Here is a 27,126-nt window from a genome sequence, read left to right on the forward strand (position 1 = left end):
TGTGATATGTGATGCATTATGGGAAAGCAGGAAATGAAGATGCGTCGAGGCAGGTAGTGATGTTATGGAGCATGGCATGTATGAAGTCATCGCAGGCATGGAGCGTGGGCGTCAACTCAACAAAGGTAAGCCATCATAAAATCAGTTTGATATTGCTAACACACTGACAACTTAACTATCAAGCAAGTAGTGAAAAAAATATGTTTACAAATTATTGTAAACTCATTAACTTGGAATTTCATCATTTTCCTTGGCTCGTTTACTGTTTACACATCATGATATATTCAATAAATGGACGTGCTTTGTTCATTTCATATTTTTCTGATAGAAATTTCGATTGATGCAGTAGTTCAGGGAGAAAATGTAAAAATAGTTGTAACAAAGTCAACTAAATGATAGTCTTTGTGGATGGAATGTGTATATATTATCATTTCAAATGCATACATGAATAATATATGATTATGTATATCATTTTTGTTGTAGTAGAGTAGATATGAGCACAAAGGATATCAAACTGCTTGTTCAGCACAATTCGGCTTCATAATAGCTCATTTGATATTAATTTTCAATGTGATCAATGTACACATACTTGATGGAATGAATACATAAAATTGTCTTGTTGCATTGAATTGTTTCTAATATATTTCATATACTTGAAAAATCTGCTCAAAATCAAAATGTTGAAAGAAATATTCTAGAGCCGAAATTTGAAAAATCTGATTTTTTTCTTACTGAAATTTGCAAGTTTGTAAAATATAAAATACAATAGTACCCAATTTACCAATTTATCATAATTTTTTTTAATTGATATTTTAATATATTTGAAAGTCTTTTTGTTTTACTGTTCATTGTATGTTGGAAGGGAACCTTTGTTCTTTCAAAACAGAATTTTGTGTACACTAGAATTCCTTGTTAATAGTTCACAGTGAATACAGACAGCATATCTAGCATTGTCTCAATGCCTTCATTCATTTTGTAAATAAAATTGTTGTAGCTGAGTCAAAGTAGCAACATGCTGGAATTGTAACTAGTATTACATATACTGATGTTGTTGCTATAGAAACAAGGTCACCAAGTGACCTCTTTTTTGGCCATTTGACATAACAGTGTACTGTATAACTATGAATAAACACAAGATGTGTAGACAAACCAAAAGAGTGTCACCATTTGAAGACTTTAACATCTATTTGTTAGAATTTGAATAAAAAATTCCTTCTGAAATTTGTGTTGTTGTATTCAGTAGATCTCATTCATATTATTCTATCAATTTGTTACTTTCTTTTGATGAATTTTATACAAATCATTTGAATTCATTACATTCAATGCCGACAGTACTATATCGACTTGGGTAGAGGTCAAAGGTCGCATTATGATAACCACATCATACTCATAGTCTCCTCATTTCCATTGGTAAATATACAGCCATAATGTTTTTTCCACACTAAAAAAACTGTATAAAATTTAAAAACTTTCATAAAAGACTTTAGTTTGTGTTGAACTTAAAGTAATATGACTAATAAAGTAAATATCTAATAGGGAATAATATTATTTTTCATATTTTAAATGTTCCTAAAGATGATTTACATATTTGCATGTTGGTAAAAAACCAAATAATGATAGCTTGATTTGTAAGTGACATTATCATTAAGTACATGAATCTGATTGTTTGAAAATATAAATCATTTGTCATTATGTAGCACTTAATATGTTAAATTTAATAATATCTAAAAAAAAAAAAAAAAAAATCCAAAGAGGAAATTGTGTTGAAAATTGGAAAATCATTGTTTTCAATGCAAAGTAGGTTTATATTAACATTACAATGAAATCCAGTTGACCATCGAGAAAGGAACAGACACAACTGTGATTTTCAAGATAAAATTAAATTGTAAGACCCTGTATATAAACAATCACACTCTTTGGAAAGCCCAATTCAAACAATCAACACCAAGTGTTGTATCTGATAACAGGACACAGGGAACCTTGCACACCCCTGTAACATTCATATACCTAGGACATGGTTGTGCACATTATCATAGCTGTACCAGCTAAGTTGAGCCATAGGGGACTGTACCAGTTATGTGTACAATATCCCTGTAACAGCTCTGGCCAACACACTAGGTGTAACATACCTAGATTTGACAGATGTGTGTAACTGGTATGGCAATATCAAAATAACATGGATTTAAAAATAGCAATGCACCATAGGTTTTTATAACATTTGCATACACAAGCATTTTCCCACAGCCATGTTCCAGCTATGTGAGCATAGCTGTAATGTAGGTATTTCCCATAGCCATGCACCAGCTATGTAAACATTGCTGTAACAACAGTATTTCCCACAGCCATGTACCAGCTGTGTAAGCAATGCTAGTCAGATATGAACAAAAGGGTTGCTAGCATGCTACAGGGTACCATTCCACCATAGCTGTTACATGGATGTGCACAGCTGTGTGCTAGGTATGCAGTACACAGCTATAGTACTGGCATGTGCAAAACAGTCATGACACAGAGGCAGTATTCCACATCCATGCAACAGGCATATTTTTCACAACCATGTACCAGGGCTGTGGGAAAATATACCCTGTAACAGAGCTGTGAGACACACAGCTGGTACATAGCTGTGCTCTTCTTCCTAGCACTAGGATGTGGCCACATCCTAGCACTAGGACGTGCACATCATAGTGCTAGGATGTACACGGTTCCCTGTGTGTGTGTCATACTTAAATAACACTAGCTATATCAAGGCATGATTTTGTAGATCAACTAATGTTTACAAACTCATGAAAAACTCATGTATTCACAAAGATTTATGTGATTCAGTTTGTATCTGGTTATTTTGATAACATTTAATAACATGACATTTTTGAGATATAAGTATCAGGCTAAGGGGAAAACTAGGCAGGGTCCATGACAGTCACAAGCCATTAGCGGTCCACTTGCAACAAACCCACGGGCTTGCCTGGCGAAAACGGGTGTTATAAAAGTTGTTTGCATCTCTAAAACTGTTTGTAGTGTTACTTATAATAGCCTAATAAATTGATAACAACTGATATAAGACGGAGATAACGTTTGCCTCAATTGACTCACTCCTTAGAAATGATCTTACGCTGTGAACTACACTGTTTACTTGTGTTATGTAAGAGCCCATCATCACATGTGTAAATATTGGTACTCTTTGATAACAAGTCCACTTGCTTGGCTAATGGTTTGTCCCAGTAATGAGTGTGACAGGGTTGGTGTGATGGGTAAGGAAAGACAACCAGCTCTGTGGGGTATCGTAGAGAAAATATTCAAAAATGCCTCAGAATGTCCTTTTGAAATTAGCAGTAGAAAAGAAAGTTTACAAGAAGAAGACAGCTACAGCTGTGTGAATTACATAATGTGAATTACAGATGATGACGTCGTTGATATTTTGATATGTTCAAATTTATCAAATTAAACAACACACACACAGCCCAGACTTATGAATATCGTAGTCATAGACATTTTAAAATTAATCCTCCATTCCAACATCCACATTTGTGATATAGATGCTTGTCAATGCTAGTTTTCTACACATTGAAACTTGTAAAAAAAAAAAAAGGACAAATGTTATAGCGCCCTCTACAGTTGTGTAAAATTCTTTCGTTTTTCTTTCACAAGTTTGAATAAATGCATTTGGATAATAAATGCATGAAATACATTTGCAAGCATTTTACCACTTCTGATAGGAAAAATGTAACAGCCCCCTCTAGTGGATGTATGTGTTCATTTTGACAGATGTGGACTTGTGTTGAAGTGAACGGCACAAGACATTTCACAGTGTTTTATACGTCTAGTAAGTATATTTATTCACCTAGAAGTGATTGTGTGTAATACGTACTAACACAAAGAACTTGACATTATCTAAAAATAACAAAATACTGTTTAAAGTGATATGTTATAGAATTCTTTACTTATATACTGAGAATAAGAAGACTTTTGATTGTTGTTTTAGTTTATGTGATTACTTAAAATTGTATTTAAAAAAACAGATTATTCCCTTTCATGAACCATCCAAACTGTAGCATAGTAAGGTGAGAACAGAAAGGAAACATTTTAGGTCAAACTTTTAAGTTTTGCAAGTTTACAATAATATATTTTACAGATAAAATAATTACAGCAAAACAGAAATATTTGAAAAATTTAGAACAGCCCTACATATGTGTATCTTGACGCTTTGTTGACATAACATGATATATTCATTGAAATTGAAATTAGAGCACATGTTGTCCTTGAAAATAAACAGAAAGAAAATAAGACCCTTAGGATTTCAAATTTTTATTATCCCAACGTTATCAGAACATTAGCTTCCTTTTCTATGATATGGAGATTGATGTGAGATTTTTTATTGTCCTCATGAAAAATATTAATATGAAATGTTTCCGTAGAGGTTTGTTCATGACAGTGACTCGTTACTTTTATGATATTACATAGAGCTTAATGATGGAACAACAAGGCAGTGCAGACAGGTAACGTGATGGTTTATTGATCAAATCTGTCATTTTCATCTGGTCTAGTTTCAGTGTATATCTCATACTTTTATGAGAGACTACCAGAGAGATGGGATATTAATGAGACATCAGATAAGATTTAATAGTGAACTTGCTTGGAATGATATCATTTTTGTTTACATTTGTAAACTTTAGAATAAAAAATTTGTATAGAATTTGATGTTGAGATAGGAAATACAAGTTTATGTATATGACATTGCCTAGTACCATAGCAAGGGAGAGTTCCTGATGCACTAGTATTGAACAGTGCCCCCTATATGCTAAATAGGAAATTATTCTTTCTCTTTTGAAATGCAAGAGGGCGCTGTCTTGTGTTCATTAACCTGCAGGCCAGTGTTTTCAATGATTCAGCATGTATCACAAGTGTAAAATTAGAAAATTGAAAATCTGCCAAACTTTAGTGAGTAGTTGTTTTTGTAATGTTGGTGAATTTTCTAGTAATGTTTAATCATTGACTGGCCTTCAACCATACCAGCTATTCGAACAAATCCATCATTGTATGTACGTCATTCTTTGGTTCAGGCATACTGTGAGTGTGCATTTATTTTCCTGTATTTTTATTGCACAAGTATCAATAACCTAACTTTCCCTTGGAATAAATGATACATTTCTTCAAACAAATAAACTTGTTTTGATGGCGGACTTTGAGAAACAAAAAGATATAATTCTTATTCGCTGCATCCTTTTTTATCAACTGTATCCCTTTCAGGTTGTGTTTACATGATATGAAGTGCTTGTAAAGCAAAAAAAAACATGACAAAATTATAGCAAAGTTATTCAGACTTTTTTAAATTTGTCAAATATACAGTTAAAAACTTAGCATAGCCAGCTGCTGTGTAAATATTGACAAAACAAATATACAGTTGTGTGTGCATATTTATGACATATGATATGATATTAAAGACAACACCCCCTCCCCCAACAAAGAAAGTGAAAAAAAAAGGCATCAGTGTAAATCAGTTGTATGAAGTAGCACCATCTAAAGTGAAACATGGACAATAGGTCTACATATATTCCAGTTATATTTCAAATTTGTCTGTAGTATATTTCTGTCTTTGTCGTCTATTTCACTTCAACTCCCCCCTGGAGTGCATAATAAGCAAGGGTGTTAGATAAATATAGAGGTAAACACTTTAGCTTTGTATTTAAAATTTTCACATGGCTATTTGCAGACAGACATTTTTTAATGATGACTTTAATGATGAAAATCAGTTTCATTACGATCAAACTCTGATTCCTGATTTGAATAAAGATTTCATCTCACCTATTGATATAAATGAGGTTTTTGGGAAATTAAAATGATAATATTCAAAAGATAGAATATTAATCAAGTGAGAATTGATGATGAGACTTGTTCATAGAACAATTAGGCATTTTGTTCAGGTCATTCCGACCTTTGCCATTTATGTCGTTTCAGACCGTTCACTCCCAAAATGTTGTCACACGTCTAGACAAATGGCAAACTGTATTTGTTTATGTCTGGATATAGGTAAAGGCTGATCATTTTATGTATGTGTCAAGTTCTCCATGCACGTAAATCATGTCCTATGTAATCAACCATTAGTGTCTGGAATGTGAATAGTACTTGTGAATATTTATTTCAGAATAAAAACAGAATTTAAAAAAAAAAATGTAATGTATTAGTAAATAAGTTATCATACTTTTTGTTCACTTTTGGAAAAATGATTTACATAATTTCAAATTGTCTACAGTAGTTAAATGAACAGAAAAAGGAAGCCAAAGAAAACCAAACGTTATTTTCCTCCAGAGCTACAATATTATTAATGTAATAAAACTTGAAAAGTCAGTGGAAATCACTTCTCTTGAACTGATGAAATCGATTTTTGGTAATAATTGTCGTGCACGTTGTTTTTACATGCATCTTTTAAATATACATGATTGTGGTAAACTGAAAGGACACACTGATTTACTGTCCAGTACTCGGGCAATTTGTGTCAAAAATAATTTTTCATTCACTCTATTTTTGACATGCAATATTCTAAATTTGTAGTAAGAAAACATCTTGTATGTAAGATGGGTTGACTGACAGTGTCCGTCAGCTTTTCTATGCAAAGAATCCACAGAGTTGTCAAATTCTTAGCATGTTGTTGATGACATTTTAACATTGTATTGTATTGTATAATTGTCATGAATTGTGATGTTTTTTTGTTTCTCTTCTTATGAAGGCTTCATAAATAAATGAATGAATAAATAGGTATGCATGATATTTCAATCAAAATGCAAATTTATTTTCCCAGACTAAAATAAGGGGACAGTACATATTTCTGTATCTTACACAAGCATAGCATTTTTATGTTTTCATTGTTTTGACAAATTTAAAGATCTTACCATACCACCATAAATGAAGCATGCAACTACACGTGAGGTTGGCGTGTTACCACAAATTTGTACATCCAATCAGTAACAAGTGAAGTGTGTAACATACATTATGTAACTACTATATGTAACTGTGGGTTTGGCATGTTACCATAGATGTTCTATTTGTTTAATTTGTTTGAAAAAAGTGACTTATAAGTCCGAAGGGGCTGGGCAGATGTATATCTGTATACGTATATTTATTGTAAATTATTGTAAATCTGCATGTCACTATAATAAACTACTACTACTACTACTACTACTACTACTACTACTACTACTACTACTACTACTACTACTACTACTACCATGTAAATGTATGTCTAAACAGTAACAGGTGATTTGATAACATAGGTGTTTTGTAACTGAAACTATAATGAAAGTGTTTAAATTAGAACCGAAACTGATTACTGTATGTTAATTTCTAGTGATGGTGTGAGAATAAGTCTTGAACTAGACAATAGCAAAGACTATTAATATGTAAATGACTATTGATATGAAACAATGGCAATCTAATTTGGTATCATCTGCCAACAGGCAGGACTGAATACACTTTCTAATTAATTATGCATGCATGAATTATGCCTGAAGGCTGGAAATCAGACTGACCACCATCTATGCTTTTGTTAATTGTATGAATGAATAGTTTAATCAAATGACCACTAGGTTGTTGACCGGCCAGGGGAATGACCGATAGTATCGGTCATTGTGTTGTACGATGACCAACCTGCTGGACACACATGTTGATTCCTGGGTTACGTATCATCTTTGTAATTAGAATTAAAACTAAAAATACTATGCATGAAACAAATTCTTCACATCACACCACTTCATTCTGTCAGACCATATCACCATGACAATAGAACTTGACATTTCTACAAAAAAAAGAAAACTCATGTCATGCCATGGCAACCATAGTTGTTTACCTGATAAATAGCATTTTGCCTTATGAAATTGCCCTTGGGTGTTAAAACTACACATTGCGGTGACTTTGGATTGGCTTCAGTTTATTCAAACAAACAGAACTAGTATAGCAACTACAACCAGGTCATTACCCGGTTAATTACTTTCCATTGAAGGGTTAAAAAGTCACCTTGTATGTAAATTGATAAGTTTGATGATGCCAAGACAGTTAGCTTTAATTGGTCGTATTACAATTGTCTGTGATTGTAGTAGTTGTACCAAGCCAGGTGAGAATGAATGGACATGGAACCATAGCCCATAGTTTCCAAGGTGGTCCTTTTACACCTAACTATGTCAAGTAGATAGGTAATTAAAGGAATAACAATTGATTACGTGTCTCAAACACTCCAAGAATGTCTTTGGACTGGACTCAAGTTTTACTATTGGCACCTACAATGATATTAGCACTTGGTTTGTTCAGTTCTACCAACTTAGACAGATAGTCTCATTGTAGTCAGAAACAAGGTAAATTTGGGAGACATCTAGGGATTTGGGAAGAATATAATAGTTTTGAAAAATATTTTATGTAAGTTTGATGTGAAATATCTCTTTTTTAATTTTTTACTTCAATGGCAAAAAATCCCAAAATCCTTAAACTATCTGTACATGGAAAATTTTGCTAGTATTTTTTTGATACTTTCGACTGAGTAACTTGAAGAAGTATTTGTCATATGGATTCAACATCTCGTGATGAGCTTTAATAAAAATATTGATTTATAATTATAACTATAATTGTGTTTAATTTTACAACAAATTTTAAGTTATGAGACGGTTTAACAATTTTAAAGTATACAAATTCAAAAATACTGTCAAGAAACAAGAAGTGATGCTGTAATTTTTTAGAACATACCACATACATAGAACATACCACATACATAGAACATATCACATACATAGAACATATCACATACATAGAACATACCACATACATAGAACATACCACATACATAGAACATATCACATACATAGAACATATCACATACATAGAACATACCACATACATAGAACATACCACATACATAGAACATACCACATGCATAGAACATTAATAAGGGGGAAATACACAATAGCAAGTAAAACATTAAACATAACATTCATCACAAACAGTATTAAAATCAGTTATGAAATGAGCATAAACATAAATAGTTGTCAAATTTGGGTATAATTATTGTTGTCAATCTGTAAGATTACATGTACACCTAAGTAAGTTCCTTACTATTAAAGAGTTCCTCAGTGTTTGAATTCTTGTAGTAATATTACCTACATTGTTTTCTATTCTCCATAAAAGTAGACAATGCAAGGATGTACTAGATAGCCGACAAAGAATACAGCGGTCAACCATTTGGTACTGTCAGCAACAAATTTGGATTTAATGGAAGTCTCACTTTATTTAACTCTTACATATTTTGTGTTAAAACACTGCTTCTAGGAACAGAAAAAAAATTTGAAAGTATTGTTGAAAGAGACAAGTCAAATTCTGAACATGATCTGTGTACGTATAGCCACTGGAATGAAAAATAAGCATGCCACATTGTTAACTGAATGGATGTGTGCATACAATTATGGTAACATCAACCACAAGATATCTTCTTACATACTGTGCCAAATGATTACTGTTGCTATTCAGTAAGTAAATCTGGGGTTCATTCAAACAATTTATCTGTGGGAGGGTGGGGGTTATTCAAGGACAAGTAGTCAAGATGTGTCACAAATCATGATGTGACAAAGAAATGAAATTTAATTCTCTTATTCAAAAACAAGACTAAAACATTATTTGTTTAGCTCTCTGGGATGTAAAGTATTTAACTAAACCATTTGCTTGTATCTATGAGAAAAGTGTATTGATTAGTTTTAATGGTTTTATGCCAGTAGGGGGCAGTTTTTGGCTCATCAAAATTGTCTCTACACTCTTAATGCCTACTTAAGTCTGTATGCGTTGAGCATGTACTCAAGGTATACTAAAAGCTGACTTGGGGAGGGGCTATTCCATTCACCTTTTCTTAACCTGACTTGGGGAGGGGCTATTCCATTCACCTTTTCTTAAGCTGACTTGGGAGGGGCTATTCCATTCACCTTTTCTTAACCTGACTTGGGGAGGGGCTATTCCATTCACCTTTTCTTAAGCTGACTTGTGGAGGGGCTATTCCATTCACCTTTTCTTAAGCTGACTTGGGGAGGGGCTATTCCATTCACCTTTTCTTAAGCTGACTTGGGAGGGGCTATTCCATTCACCTTTTCTTAAGCTGACTTGGGGAGGGGCTATTCCATTCACTATTTTTAAAGCTGACTTGGGGAGGGGCTATTCCATTCACTATTTTTAAAGCTGACTTGGGAGGGGCTATTCCATTCACTATTTTTAAAGCTGACTTGTGGAGGGGCTATTCCATTCACTATTTTTAAAGCTGACTTGGGAGGGGCTATTCCATTCACTATTTTTAAAGCTGACTTGTGGAGGGGCTATTCCATTCACCTTTTCTTAAACTGACTTGGGGAGGGGCTATTCCATTCACCTTTTCTTAAGCTGACTTGGGGAGGGGCTATTCCATTCACCTTTTCTTAAGCTGACTTGTGGAGGGGCTATTCCATTCACCTTTTCTTAAGCTGACTTGGGAGGGGCTATTCCATTCACCTTTTCTTAAGCTGACTTGGGGAGGGGCTATTCCATTCACCTTTTCTTAAGCTGACTTGGGAGGGGCTATTCCATTCACCTTTTCTTAAGCTGACTTGGGGAGGGGCTATTCCATTCACTATTTTTAAAGCTGACTTGGGAGGGGCTATTCCATTCACTATTTTTAAAGCTGACTTGTGGAGGGGCTATTCCATTCACTATTTTTAAAGCTGACTTGGGAGGGGCTATTCCATTCACTATTTTTAAAGCTGACTTGTGGAGGGGCTATTCCATTCACCTTTTCTTAAACTGACTTGGGGAGGGGCTATTCCATTCACCTTTTCTTAAGCTGACTTGGGGAGGGGCTATTCCATTCACCTTTTCTTAAGCTGACTTGGGAGGGGCTATTCCATTCACCTTTTCTTAAGCTGACTTGGGGAGGGGCTATTCCATTCACTATTTTTAAAACTGACTTGGGAGGGGGCTGATTCCATTCACTATTTTTAAAGCTGACTTGGGAGGGGGCTGATTCCATTCACTATTTTTAAAGCTGACTTGGGAGGGGCTATTCCATTCACTATTTTTAAAGCTGACTTGGGAGGGGGCTGATTCCATTCACCATTTCTATAGGGATTTTGTTTAATTACAGGTCTAGGGATGAGGGTATGTAGTTAAATTGAGAGATGTAAAAGAAAGATTAGCTTCCTCTTTTCTTTGAAATATCAAACATTTCAGAAATCTTGTAGGAAAGCTTGTGCATTTCCTTTCAAAAAAGGAATCACAATCTACAGTCATTTTATTTTCAAGTCTTGTTTCATATCCCCAATACTCATTTCAAACTATGCTAAATTTTGATATCATGTATTTGTGGAAAAATAATAGACAAACCATTCATTTTTATGAAACGTTTTTGTAATTTTGATAATTTGTAATCTGAATTTTTATATTACTCAGTTGACAAGAAGTAGTTTTACGATTCTAGTCCAAAATAAAATGACAATAAACCAAAATATTATGGAATTGAAGAACTTTCTGTTTCATTAAGTTTGGTCAGATGATGCTATAATGTATGGGATGACTGTAGAAAGGTATGCAGGTCAAAAAAAAAGTTTTATAGGTCATTCCTTTACACTGTTCATATTCCAAAGACTAAATATTTGAGTTGATGCTTGCTTACCACAGTTTAAATTTTGTCTTCATTCCATTCACCCTGCTTATCTAACATCTTAGGTTAACAAAAAAAAGGACAAAACAAAAATGTTCGGAATTTCTTTGGTCCGATTCAAAAGAAACTTGTAAAGTTGAATGACTTACTAATTGATACCAAAAATAGATATGTTTGTTTTGTTCATCTTGTTCTTTTGAAGATTATTTGTCAATAAAATTTTTACTTTTGAGATCAGTTTGGCATGATGACTAAATCTCAGACTAGAAAATATCCTGTTTAGTATCCCGTCTGTGAAGGCCAGCATTGTCCTAGATTTCTGGTGTAAACAAGTGTTAGTCTGCAATAACAGGTTCCACGTAGTAATAGTCACAGTAAGGAAACACCCACCCAAAGTTGAATGCGCCTATTTTTCCTCATAAACTTTGTATTTATTTCATTTGTTTTAACGACTAATTAGTTGTTTGTCATGCTCTATTTATTTTGTTTTGTTCTTTTCAGTGTCACAAGTTACGTAGTTTGAAATTTGCAAAATATGACGCCAGGGTGACTGACCTTTGCCCTATGAATGATGATGTCATTATGCAAATCAGCTAAGAACTCACAAAGTTTGGCATTCCCAGAGTTTTGGAAGTCAAGTACATATACACATTTATCAGTTTAACTCTTTACATCCAAAAAGTAGTCCGTAGACATTGTTATTTTGTGTTTTGATGACCTTCTACAAGTTGTTTATTAGTGTTCCATCAAATCATGTTGTTTTGTCAGGTTAGACCTGGCAAGTCCCACACATTGTATGCAAATGTGCTGTTTACGTATTTTAAAGGCAGAAAAAATTCTTCAGAAGTCACTTATACAAAAACAATGGAAGTATAAAGTGTGACGGGTTAAATTTACATACAATGAAAGACCAGTAGTCCTGTGGTCAAATATATCCACCTCTTTGGAATGTCAGCTCAAAATCAACAACTTTTCTCCCCGTGGGATGTCTTTTAAATAACAAGTACACAGTTACATGTATACAAGTAGAGTTGATGTAAAGTTAGTGTTTATGCCTTGGTGGTAGTACATGTGAAGTCAAGTAGGTCAGGGCAATGGATTGGGATATGATATAAACAACACAGTATAGCATTGAGTATAGGGCACAACTCAAAATCACAATTCATTGGATACATTGTTAACCAAATTTCCTTTTTGATATCTTTTTTTGGAGAAATATGAAATTTTAAACAAAAACTTCATGAAAACTGTTTTAACTTTCTAAGATGTCAATTGATAAGTTGTCATGGTGACAAATGAATACAAATTGTTTACACAAACAATAATTTGTTTACAAATTTTGAATTTTTAGATAGAAACGTCATATTGAATTTTAATAATATAAATCATTGTGTTATAGTTTTGTCAACTTTTACACAACTTTTATTGCCATCATTTGGTAGTCTTTAAATATCTTTAAGCGTTTAAAAAGTATTTTAAAAATCACCTTTTTTTCTGTGGCTTGAAGATATCACAGAAAGCATTGTTTTCATAATTACATCCTTCTATGTGCCAATTGTCAAATGACAAACGATTTGTAGAAAGAAAGAGGAACAACTAATTCTGTGATGACATAAAACAACTTACAAGAATTTGTTTGTACATACATAAAGAATGATCAACTTTCATAAAAATAATTTTTATGTATAATATATAATTTGCAAAGAACTATTTATCATTTTGTATGGAATGATTCATTTGACAGTGACTTTTCGCTGACACATTTTTCCTTAAAAGACATCAAAAATGTCTCAGCAACGTAATACATTTGAGTAACTAAAAATTACTACTCTAATTAAAAGATATAGGTATAATAATGATATTAAAATACTAGTAATCAGTAAAAGTCAGATAGTTGGCGAATGAATGACTAAAATGAATAATTTACATGTAATGATTCCATCCTGGGTTTTTTGAACTTGTTTCTCACATTGTAGTGCTTGCAGAAAATTCCAAAAATGAAGCTTGATTCTTAGTCATTATAAACAGGTCAGTCCTCTGAATCAGAAGAACGTTTTTCCTGAGAAGAACTTCTTATAGAAGACAACATTCTGATGAGTCAGGAAAAACACAGGCATGAGTCAGTGAAAAAATGCATGTAGAATTGAATGTATAGTGATAGTGGCTGTATGTACTGAGGTCAATAACCTGATATAGACAATAATTAAAATAGCTGATGAATTTCATTGTGAAATGTTACATAACACTTAAGATATTCAAAAAAAGGAATTGCGATCTAGAGTCATTTTATTTTCAAGTCTTGTTTCATTTCCCCAATACTCATTTCAAACTATGCTAAATTTTGATGTCATGTATTTGTGGAAAAATAATAGACAAACGATTCATTTTTATGAAACGTTTTTGTAATTTTGATAATTTGTAATCTGAATTTTTCTATTATTCAATTGACAAGAAGTAGTTTTACGATTCTAGTCCAAAATAAAATGACAATAAACCAAAATATTATGGAATTGAAGAACTTTCTGTTTCATTAAGTTTGGTCAGATGATGCTATAATGTATGGGATGACTGTAGAAAGGTATGCAGGTCCCAAAAAAAGTTGAAGAGTTTTATAGGTCATTCCTTTACACTGTTCATATTCCAAAGACTAAATATTTGAGTTGATGCTTGCTTACCACAGTTTAAATTTTGTCTTCATTCCATTCACCCTGCTTATCTAACATCTTAGGTTAACAAAAAAAGAGACAAAGCAAAAATGTTCGGAATTTCTTTGGTCCTTTTCAAAAGAAACTTGTGAAGTTGAATAACTGATACCAAAAATAGATATGTTTGTTTTGTTCATCTTGCTCTTTTGATGATTATTTGTCAATAGAATTTTTACTTTTGAGATAAATTTGCATGATGACAAATGAAAAATGTATGTAGAATTGAATGTACAGTTGGATAGTGGCTTCCCTGGAAATGGAACGGCTGTACGGGTCAATAACCTGACAGAGACAATAATTAAAACAGCTGATGAATTTCATTGTGAAATGTTACATAACACTTAAGGTATCCTAAAAAATAGTACTATTATTAAAAAAATGAAAACATATGTTACATTGAATGGATGGCTCATGGTCAGTCCAATTTGTATTGTTATGTTAATTCTTTGATCACATGGACTTTCCCTGCTACCTGGCATGACATTAAAGTCATATTTTCAGAACTCTAATCACTCTTAATTAAGCCTTTCATATCATTTAGTATGTAATTCTTAGATTATTAATATTTATTATCATTTTGTTGCAAAATATTGAGATCAGTTAATAGAATCTACATATTGTTTTTTGATAAACTATTTTTTTGATATTGATAACAAAATTTGTTGTTCATATAACCTATCGTTGTCACTAAATTTTTCTAAATAACCCATTTTTTGGTTTTTGATACATTTATGTTTTCTGTGATAATTTGTTAAAATTATGAACTCTTCTCACTCCTTGGTTATCTTTTAATAGAATTCTTAAAATGATTGCAATATTTTGCTCAGAAAGTTTTTGTATTATTATTGGCAAGACTGAACATTAGAAATTAGCTAACTAACTATGACATTGAAAAATGTAGTATCTCTACCAGTGCCATCTTTGACCCTTTCCAAAAATCAAGTAAAATAAACAAAATATGATATTAGGTATTATACTTTGGTAGGGCTATTAGCCCAGAGACTTGGCTATCTGACTTGACAGTGTAGCCTAGAGACTTGGCTATCTGACTTGACAGTGTAGCCTAGAGACTTGGCTATCTAACTTGACAGTGTAGCCCAGAGACTTGGCTATCTGACTTGACAGTGTAGCCTAGAGACTTGGCTATCTGACTTGACAGTGTAGCCTAGAGACTTGGCTATCTGACTTGACAGTGTAGCCTAGAGACTTGGCTATCTGACTTGACAGTGTAGCCTAGAGACTTGGCTATCTGACTTGACAGTGTAGCCTAGAGACTTGGCTATCTAAATCTTTGAACTGGTTTGACAGTATAGCACAGAGACATGGCTATCTAACTTGACATACTGGATAAATTGTCTGGTGAATGACATTTTCAAGTCAGGTAGCCAAATCTCTGTTGTAGGGTAGTGTCTGTTCATAGCACAGTGTGCAGTGTGTGTCTATTAATCTTTAGTTATCATTCATATTAAATTTCTAATTTTGTTCAGGAGAGTCTTCTCCTGATTTCCTCACAGTTTTGGTATATGTTATTTACTGTTGAAAGTAGTGGGATGTGGCTCATGAAAGAATAAAAATTCACTTGTGACTTCATATTGTTATGGGTATGTACCTGTAAAAAAGTAATATAAACATATACTGATATAGCATTTTGCCTTGTGACAGCATCAAAACACTGGTACATCATCAGCAAAGTAGCTAGTAGATGGGCACAACTGTATTGTCTTCAGTGAAAAGTGCTAAAACTATAAGATGAAATGATGAATAAAATGATATGAACAAGGTCATGTTAATAGACACTTGGTAACAGGTACCAATGCAAATCTTTGTTTACATTTGAACTTCTCTATACTAGCAAATGATGACAGAGGAGACAATTTTGCTGGTTTCAAACTTTGAAGTAAGAATAATGCAGTCTCTATTTTTGATTGATATGATTTCAGTTACACAGAAAAATCACCATATATATTCCATATTATATCAATTTTAAAACTTACAATAAATTCACTTGTTTCTTTTTGAAAGAATTTTCATGACACACATTTCTGATAATTTCTCTGAGAAATGTTTGATATCATTGCACAGAATTTTACTGGTTGATGTTTTGGGTTGGGTTGTTTTCATTTTGTCAGCGTAGGCTGTAATAGCTGCTGTGATTTATACCGATCACATTCCAGTTTGACGGCCAAACAGGGTTATACAGCTGTTTGTGTTATTTATTGAGCCTAACACAACAGTTCCTGCTTGATGGAATGTAGCAGGAATTTTAATTTATTACGCAGTAGAGGTAACACAGGTCAAGCCAGCTGTAAACATTACAAAACATACCGACTTTGAACACTGGTCAGGCTTTGTGCCAAATATCACAATGAAAATAATTTGTATTCTGCCATAAAACATAGATATAAATTACTAAAAGAATGAAAATTGTCAGAATTCTTGAAAATTTGCCAGGTTGATTCTCTAATTGTCAAAGGTCTTTCCCTAGTGTTATGGAAGAACAGGTGCACAATACCATACCATTGATATACCACACTGTACAATATTTTACCCACAACTCTCTCTCTGATTTGTACTCAGTGTCAGACATCATCTCCTTGAAGTCAGACAATTCTCACCAGTGTACAGGATCATGGCTTTGTAAAAACATTTTTGACATTTCTAAAGCAATACAATATTACCACTGATGAGTTTCTGAATACCTAATTTCATCACTGAGTTCTGGTACCAATGTAGAATAATAATTTTGATACAATTTGTCAACAGATTTTCTTGAAAGACATGCAGAATATTTCAATGATATTATAAGGAAAATATATGCACCTGTTATGACTGCCAAAAACATAGATTTCTCTGAACAAGTATAACAAAATAAATTTATATATAAAAACTCTTCATGCAAACTGACTACTCAAGTTAGTGATACTTTAATAATAATAATAATGATAATAATAATAAAGTGCTATTATTATTATTATTTATACTTGGACATTGAAAAGTGTTTTATTCAAAGTATGTGTTTAACCTAAATAGTTGTTAGTACCTTTTTATACAACAGTTAGAACTTCATTTTTTATTCCCAGACGTACTTTTGTTGCATATTATTATTATGCTTAAAATGTTGAGAACTATGGGTTATTGAAGAAGTTATAAAGTAAGGAACCAAGCATACCAATCAGAGAGAGTTGTGGGTACGGCATTGTACAGTGTACACTGGATGACTTTCAATAGTCAAGTTCTTTAAATTACCATCAGACAATTGCCAAGAGTGATTGAAATTGTTAGAGTGACTGGCTTGCACGTTGCAAGTTACAAGTTCAAGTCTTGCCACTGCATTTACTTCAGAATGGCTAATTCCTTGCTCAAGAACCACAACTGTGCCCCAGTCAAACTACATGTAAAGGGGGAGTGGGTAGGACAGAGTTATCAATGTGAAGGATGTAATGCTATACAGAGTAGAGGCTCAAACCACTAACTGTGACAGAGGCTGAAATGGACTGTATGCTCCATGCAGTTGGGAAAGTATAAAGGGACGTTGAGTCCTTTAAAGTGCATGGCTGAGCACAGTGCGTGCCCTTAGGGGAAATTTAAGGACTGCATAAAAAGTTAGATTTATACAAACACACACACACACACACACACACACACACACACACACACACACTTAAAGTTACATTTGTACCCCTGCAGTCATAGCTTGGTGGCCATTTTGTTTTTTTTAGAAAAGTGTAATTAGGCTTATTTCATTGTGTCATATTATGAAAAGAATTGAATTGAACCAATAACAAACCATTATATCATGTCACAACATTCATTGTCCTGGAAATCAGTCTTTTTTGCTCAAAACTCCATCCTTGCCAGCCTACAACTTCACACCTCAAGATTGCACCCTCCACCATTCACACCTCTAATGCTCTATCCCCCATTCACACCCCTTGATTGCACCCTCGCCCATTCACACCCCTCAATTGCACCCTCTCCCATTCACACCTCGATTGCTCCATCCCCCATTCGCACCCCAAGAATGCCCCCCCCCCCCCCCCCCCCATCCTCCACTCCATTCACACTTTTATCAGTACTTCTTGATAAGGACAGTCTACATGTTCCATACTGCAGTAGTACACTCTTTATCTTTTATGCATCTTAATTAAAAAAAGAATTGTGTGATTATGTTTTCTGTTGTTTTCCAAATGGTCTCTGTGTTATTGGTTTCTTCCCTTCAGATGTACAGCCATTACAGATTAGAAGAACAGTTTTATATTGTCTTTTTCAGTTGATATCAGTTTCCACATCCACTATTTCTGGTGAGACTTCACAATTTTCGCAATTTTATTATTTTTTTCTCGAATATGTAAAAAAAAGTTTAGGGTCGATGGTGTCGGGTAACCGAAACTACACAACTTTTTTATTAGGCCTTATTCAAGTATGAAAGACCAGAGCATAGTCCCTGGATTCCTTCATCCAGGGTGCATGAGTCAGGTAAACATAGCTTGTCAGTTTCATTCAGAGATAATTAGCTCTTCTTCAGAAGTGAACATGTCACCTTTTCCTTACAATATACATAGTCACAAGAGAGTGGCATCTTCATCATCCATTGTCATTCTGATAACACATACGTAAATCTCACAAACACAACATATACATGTATGTCACACACCAAGTCATCAACAAGTCCCCAACAAATCATACAACGTGTACTATTGTGTAACATTTGACTCTTGAGACAAGTGTCAATCAGAGATGACTCACAAGACCATTCAACATACTTTTTCCTTAGTTGTGTTCTTTTTTGGGATCAATAGAAAATAAAAGTGCAAATTAAGTTTTAAAATGACAGTTATGAATGTTTTCTGTATTTACCACCAGATTTTATTATTTTTTGGTTGTGTTAGTTTTGATTCATAATAGTTGGGATGGGTTTTGGAGGGTGGGAGGATGGTGCATAAAGAACCAATGTTGCTGTATTGTGGCAGACTATGACATATTACATTTACATATTATGGATTTTGAAGTATTCACTTGTAAATTTTACATCACCATCACCATGGAAACTAAATTTATGAATGGTCAACGTTATGATTATATTGTATATCCCAATGGACAGATTTCATCTGCTTCTATAATTATCCCATTTCTAAAAACAAGAGCAATAGTTGATAGAATGTGATAGAGAATAGATAATAAATCTATGTATTTATTACACCGCCTGATCCAGGTATCATCACAACCATCATAATTATCATCATTGTCATGTGACAATCATATGACACCCCGTGTGACTAATGGTGTAGTCAGCTGTACCTATAATAGCATCTACCAGTACAACTAGTGATTTTCAAATGTGTTCTATTTTCATTTGTTGTGTCTCTCACCTTTGAATCAATTGAACCTTAAACCAGAAAGGGATGATACACATACACTGTATTACAGGTTTGCCAATTATACCCAGGCGACGTCACACCCACTGTCGCATTTGTACAGTCTGTGATTTTCAATAACAGATGTTGGTGATAATTTGTGAATGTGACATTTAAAATTGATGAAATGTAACATTGCTGTCTCAGTAAGAACAGAAATTACTTTGACAGTTTTTAAACAAATTTTTGAAAATGTTGGAAATACATTAATCCAATAAAAAATGATTCAAAGGGGACCAACTGTAACTTCATAGTCACATTTATCAAAAGGGAACTGTATCTTTTGTCCCTCATAGCATCAGAGTTAAGACAAAGTGCAATGTTTTACTTTGAGAACATATGTAATACAACAGAGCTTAAATCACCATCACATTTTTGGTTTCATTATTCATTGATTTTAAGTCCTAATAAAAAAACTTAAAACAACACATATGGTACCATAGTCAGCATACTAAGTTACAATTGTTAGAGCACACTTATTGCCATTGGTGAAGCTTAACAATCTCTGTGATAGCGTAGTCTAGTTCCTCTACGATATTGTTACGATTTACATCTCCACTCACACGTTGGCGTCCAGACTATAATAGAGGAGCTAGCTTTGATATATAGGTCATTAAATTTGCTGATGAAATCTGCAGTTGTCTTACCTAGCCATCAAAACTCACTAAATCATATTGAAAGCTTAATGAAAATATGAGTTGTACTTTGATTCCCTTCTCTAGCCTCATTTATACACCCCTAGCGTTACCCCTCTGTAACTTATATTGATGAAAAAAGTGGGTAACCTTTTGCCCCTCCCCCCATACCCAGCCTTACCACACCCCAGTAAATCACCACAAAGCTTCTTCCACAGCCCCTTCCTCCATACTCCAGCCTTACCCACACCCTAAAATAACCACAAGGCAGTCTACTTTGTGAGCAGCCAATTCCCCTTGCAGCTCCACCCCCCACCGCCCTCCTCCCCCCAACCTCCCTCCAATAGTTGTCCCTCACATTGAATACCTTGAAGAGATTGTTATGGCACAAAATCAAACATGATGCAAAATTCTAGCTTCACCTGTTAACATAATATGTAAGACTAACCTTCCCTTCACATTTCAGTGTCCTCAAACAAAAACAATATCAAAAATAGTTTTATGGAATTCAAATTCCATGGTCAGCAAAGTATTTTGGCCTTGTAAACAAAACAAAACAGTATCTTTATAAATATACAACTGATAACAATCATGACTTGTCACAATACACAATGATTATGTATATGTAAAGGTATGACTTGTTTGTTGTTGATGTAGAATTATGCATAATTCAGTGATTAAGATATATCAAAATTAAACTACATTGGTATCAAGGTAAAAATCATTTCATTTAGTAAAAAAATACAGTGATGTGAAAATTACGCCAACTGAGCTCAGTGTTGAATGTTTTGAATATCATATCCATGTTGATTATGAAAAACTGTGCTAAAACCAAGCAGAATATCAAATTCATAAAACCACTGGTATGTTATTGTATGTTGTCTGTTGAAGGACATCTGAGTGTGTGTTTATTCCGGCATCAGTATACTGATTTCAGCAAAGTGATTTCATAAATATTAAAATATTTGTATAATTATGTGAGATGTTATTTTGTATAATCATATTATATGCTCATCAAGGGAACACCCTTGGTATTGTTTGAGTCATCAATCTCATTTAGCAATTCATCTTTTTTCTTACCTTCTAAAAATAGTCTATCAAATGATACAGTCAGCTTGTTTATCCAGTGCATAGCCCTACTTTGGTCTTTCTCGTTTGCATATCACAAAGTTCAACCCAATTTAAACTTGTTGATCACTTTTTCTGGCAATGATCTGTTTTTGTCTTCAACTACTGAGTATAAACTTGTTGTCTTTAAATATTTCTGTAAAAGACTGTGGAACTCAGTAACATCAAGAATCAGCAAACTATGAGAATATTTTAGAACAGCATTCTAAATCACAAGTAATATAGAATGATAAATATACTGTTTATTGTTTATATATTTGTTTATTTGTTTTCACAGCTGTATATACTGTAAGTGGGACAGTATAAACAAAATTTGTTGTTTTCATTGATTTTATTACGTATTCAACCAATGTATTCATATACATTGAACCCTTCCTTCTATTCCTCAGTGCTTACAGTATCACATTGCTGTATTAAAACAACATTACATCCACATGCCACTAGTTTATATATCATCATTCCAATAATGTTTCATAATCTGTAAAATTCTACTGGTCAATTCATTGCTGTTGACAGCATTTTATGACAAGAAAAGCAATGACAAGTCAAAGAAAATGTCACATTAAAAAAATTGAATTTGAGCAACAAATCTGTAAAAATCAGTAGACAATCACAGCACTGTTGCATGGACATACAATTCATGCTCTTGCATCAACAAGAAAGAAACCCTAAGTTGTTTTCAATAGTCAGAACTGACTATCTAGCCTATATAGGACTGTATGTGTTATCTAAGTAATTATCTGTCTCGTGTAACTTTATGTCTGGCACGTGGCATGAATAATCCTGAAGGTTGTGTTGTAAACATGTTTACAACGTGGAGGCTATCAAGACACGTTTCTCAGAATCCACAATGCATCATAAATTAATGCTATACATGGTGGGCTGGATCCTTTATGATTACTCCCTCCGAGCTCCATCATGGGGAATAAGACCATAGAAAATCGAGCCCACCACATACAGTATGTACATTACTAATAATGTAATCAGACGTTTATGACCCCTAAACTTCCAAAGAGAGATTTTCTCACTCTACATATTTATAGTATATATCAAATTTGTACATCAACTACATCCAAGACCAACAGGTAGAATTGTATTTCTAACCCACACAGTATGGGGTCAGTTTGATAAATTGAAAAACAAACCCGGAGACCTCTGGGACATAAAACAGAAGATGTTGCTGAATTTGTAAGACGTCAGCAGGGGTTCTTTTCAGTATGTTTTTTTGTACATGTGACCGTATTCCAGGTTGTTTATAAAATGATCTATTTACTTCTGATCAGTATTTATCAAGAATCTCAATCTGTAGATCAAAGTCCAGCTTCTGTGGTGTACCTTGAATAGTTCAGTTTGCTACCGGACTTTACATAATATTTTTGTTTTTCCTGCTAGTGTATACGTAGGGACTGGATTTTTCCCCTTTCTTCACCCGTAATCTATTGTACATCTCAGATAAAACAAACCCTGGCACTAGTCTTTTTATTTACATCAGTGTGACCTTCATAGAATCATACTTAAGCGTACTTGTTCCTGTCAATATTTTTGTAACTTCAAATGACGCAATTTTAGAAATATTTACATCAGTCATAATAGCTTTAATTTGGTTGATGTTTGCACATTATTTCCTCCATGCTTGAACTTCTTGTTTTTGATGATACTTTTAACAGCAAACTTATTATTTTACCCATACTTTAAGAATAACACAATCCTATTTCAACTGACTTAGGCCTATCAGATGTAGATTCAAAGGAATACTACGCTATTTGTTGTCATTTTTAGGGGGGGGGGGGCCTTGCAAGGGGGAATATTCCAATGGGCTCCATCCATCCAGCCATCCATAATGTGTCATTTCTCAGACATGCAATATCCGATTTCTTTCAAACCTGACACAAAGGGGGTATATCATGTGCTACATATGCACGACAATTTGAAATTTGACAGAATGACAGCTATCTTTGTAGTTAAAAATCAATATTTACTGCATAACTCAAAAACTGTAATACACAGACGCTCCATTCAAGTGTCTACCCATATTAGCAGATGCAAGCTATCTTTGGAGACCATGACCTTTGACCTTGATCTTCTTGGTCAATTATCAAAATCAAGCCAATTCCTTAAATCATGTTTACAAGTAATATTGAAGAAAAGAACTATATACAACTCACAAGCATTATTTTGGTGCACATATCACTTTTACAGAATGGCAGCCATATTTGTAGTTAAAAATCATTATTTATACTGCATAACTCAGAAACTGTAATACATACGAGACTCCATTCACATGTCTACCCCCATATTAATTGAAAATGTATATATTCATGCTGTCTATCATATTACTTTGTAGACTTACCTGTCAAGTTGTCTACCCCCCCCCAAAAAAAAAATTCAATATGTTGTTGTTGTTGTTGTTGTTGTTGTTGTTGTTGTTGTTGTTGTTGTTGTTGTTGTTGTTAAAGTCTACATTTCAGGGGTGATATAATTATCCTGATAAGACGTAAACTTTTTTTCTGATGAGAACTTAAGAAAATAATTCTAAAGCAAAGATTGTAAACATTTTATTAAAGGCAAGGCACAGTGAACTGAATGTCTTAAAGAAACAAAACTTTAAAATAATGAGTTCAGATTGTCCTTTTGTTTCTACAGGGCTTTACCCAGGACTAACAGGCAGCTAACTAAACATCAACTAATTACAGCCTGGAGGGATTGACATTTGAATATGATATATGTTATCAAATGCAACAGGTTTGTCCATCTGTATTATCTGAATAATATAGGTTCCTCTGCCTTGAACTGTAGACAGAGCTGTTTCACTTTCAGATAATTAGAAATCAGGAAATCTCGCTTTGAGTCTTGATAGAAATGAAATTTTAAAACAAGGAAATCTTGAAATGTGTCAGCTAAGGTTCCTCAATAACTTTAAATTATATTCAATGTTTAGAAATTCATGTCCTTCCTCAGTTTAACTTAATGTTTTGTCAACAGTATTTATATTCATCTCATGTAGGTAAGCATGCTAGCTCCAAACTAACCAATGTCCATAAATATTAATTTAATATATGGTTGAAACAATCAAAAATGCAGGCGTGGTGACATGAACTCAAATAACTAACATTTGACGTAAACATAAAAAGAAAAGAAAGATGATCTTCAAGAGCTGCAGGATGTTTTATTTTTATAGATATTAACACTGTTTTGTGAGAAAGATAACAAACTTGTCAAATCAAAGATAATGGTTACCCTCTAGTCAAACTCTAGTCATTAATAATCTTCTTTACGTTATTCAACATTTTTCAAATGAATTAAACTTGCATGGTGAGTGAAAGTACAGGGAGGGGGGGGGAGATGTTATTTTCACAGACTATTAATTGCTGATTGTTATCCTAGTTTCACTTTGACATAAACCTAAATTGATGTGAACTGCTTTCATTTGATAATTATATGTAACCCCGTTTATAATGAACTACAGGAACAAGACACCATTTTCTATCAAGACTATATAAGAGGCAATAATACATGGTATCATACATTAAGTGTCATATCATTATTAACATTTGCATTGTCAAAATTTGTATGCAAAATTTTGACCTTAGTAATCCTTTGTGTGACAATTTGGTGAAATGTATGGTTTTTCTGTCAAAAATGACCATTAACAATTTAACACCAAAATTTTCAATGAATTCGTCAATGATTTAATATGGATGTTCCTGGTGATCCAGCTACCAATTTATGTAATCAATATAGGGAAGATGCACAATTTTTTTCTTTGTATTTATGCCATTGTCTTATGTTTACAGGTACAGACATATTAACTTCATCTATAGTGACACATCCTATATAACAGCAAGAGTAAGTCACCTATGATGATAACAAATTTATCCCTGCAAAATGTTCAAATTTTTTTATTTTACAGCTGTAGAAGTGTAAAAGTAGTGCAAGCTGAGTTGATAAGCTATTTGTCTCAAGTGAAAATATCTAACTCACATAAAACCCTTATCAGCTACTATATTTGTATAATACTAATGTCAATGCATGTCTTCAAGGGCACTGAAATCATATTAAAACATTTTAGAATACATAGAATTCCTAAATACTAAGTTTTAGTTTTGATATTAGCTCAGTGTCTAAGTAATTAGAATACAGCAGGCATCTTTGAATCCACAAAAATTATATGCATGTCCCAAAATCTTAAAGCTCATGAAGTGGCCGCATAGCAGCTCAATGACTAGTAACACGTACTATATACTATGCAATGTTTTTTGGTGGTTTTATCCAAGGATGCATTGCAGTGCAATGACTACGCATGCGCGTTCTATATAATATGCAAATTCTCCGTGCGGAGGATGCTATCTGCAATATCATTGTGAGGCAGCCAGTCACAGATGAATCATCATCGCAAACTATTGCTTCTTACGGCACCTTCCAAAACACCGTCCAGAGGCATTATTTCACAGTGTTACGGAAGAAATAACAGCTCTAGTTTGCGAGGATGAAATGAATCTACCCTGTGCGAGCTTATTGGCTTTGCCTATACTCAACTTATTGCGTAATCATTTCTCACAAATGGCATGATAATTTGTGTGATCTTATCCCCCTTTAGGGAAGTCAGACACATGAAACCTAATCCTGTAATTACATGCTATTTTCCCCTCCACTGTCTATAATTTGTCCTAGCACTCACTGTGTTACATACATGTATATCTTTAATCATGCCATGTATGTTACTCACCTGTCCTGTTAAAGGTCCATGCCACTTTTAGCCAATCTTAACCAAGACAAGAAAGACGAGATTTTTAGCACAACTGAACTGATAAGGTTCAGTAGTGCTATAGGCATGGTAAAGTGTCTGTCTGTCTGTCTGTCTGTCTGTCTGTGTGGATATGTGTGTGTGTGTGTGTGTGTGTGTGTGTGTGTTTCTGTTTGTGTGTTTGTTTGTTTGTGTGTGTAAACAACTTAAAGTCAAAAACCACTGGACCGATTGCCATGATATTTGGTGAGTATATTACCTTGGGTGTCTGGTTGGGAAATTGTTCAAATCATTGTAAAATGTTCACAAGGGTGTGATTTGGGTCAAAAATATGATATTTGGTCAAAAAACTTAAACCCCAAAACTGCTCAGCAAATCGATCTGAAATTTAATTGGAACATTCTTAGAGGTGTTTAGATTAAGAATTGTTAATGACGTGATGATCCCATCCATGATATGCAAATTAGGTATATAAATGTGTCTTTTTGGTGAAGAATCTTTAATTCCAAAACCACTGAGCAGATTAGGCTGAAATTTAATGGGGGTGTATCTGGGGATGTGTAGCTGAAGCTGTATTCATAACGTGATGATCACATCACTGATATACAAAATAGGGATAAAAGCTCAATTTTGGTCAAAAACTTATATCTTGAAACTGCATGGTGAATGGGTTGAAACTTGGTGGGGATGTTTCTGGGGGTATTATTCTGCAGTTTTCGTTGAAAACATTTCAACACAATTGGCCCCAGCATCCATGACCATGCCCTTAGCAACAGGGAAATATCGATGCATATTACAAAAAAAAAAAAAGAACAAGAGGGATGGGTAGGTGAGTGACTAAAAGATTCTAAAAATG

The 27,126-nt window shown here is 33.7% G+C and overlaps 1 long non-coding RNA gene across 4 annotated transcripts in view; it reads left to right on the top strand.

Moving 5' to 3' along the window:
• The first annotated feature begins 27 nt into the window (after window positions 1-27).
• The window catches only part of LOC144440317 (uncharacterized), a 51,282-nt gene continuing 24,183 nt past the window's right edge, over window positions 28-27,126 (top strand). Inside the window, exons 1-3 of one of the 4 annotated variants that reach the window (XR_013481186.1) lie at window positions 28-125; window positions 24,170-24,268; window positions 25,321-25,372. This is a non-coding gene — a long non-coding RNA (uncharacterized LOC144440317). The remainder of the gene's footprint in view (window positions 126-24,169; window positions 24,269-25,320; window positions 25,373-27,126) is intronic. The other 3 variants (XR_013481187.1, XR_013481190.1, XR_013481185.1) reach the window with 3 other exon arrangements.

Source organism: Glandiceps talaboti, chromosome 1 (genome assembly GCF_964340395.1).
Source record: "Glandiceps talaboti chromosome 1, keGlaTala1.1, whole genome shotgun sequence".
Lineage (NCBI taxonomy): Eukaryota > Metazoa > Hemichordata > Enteropneusta > Spengelidae > Glandiceps > Glandiceps talaboti.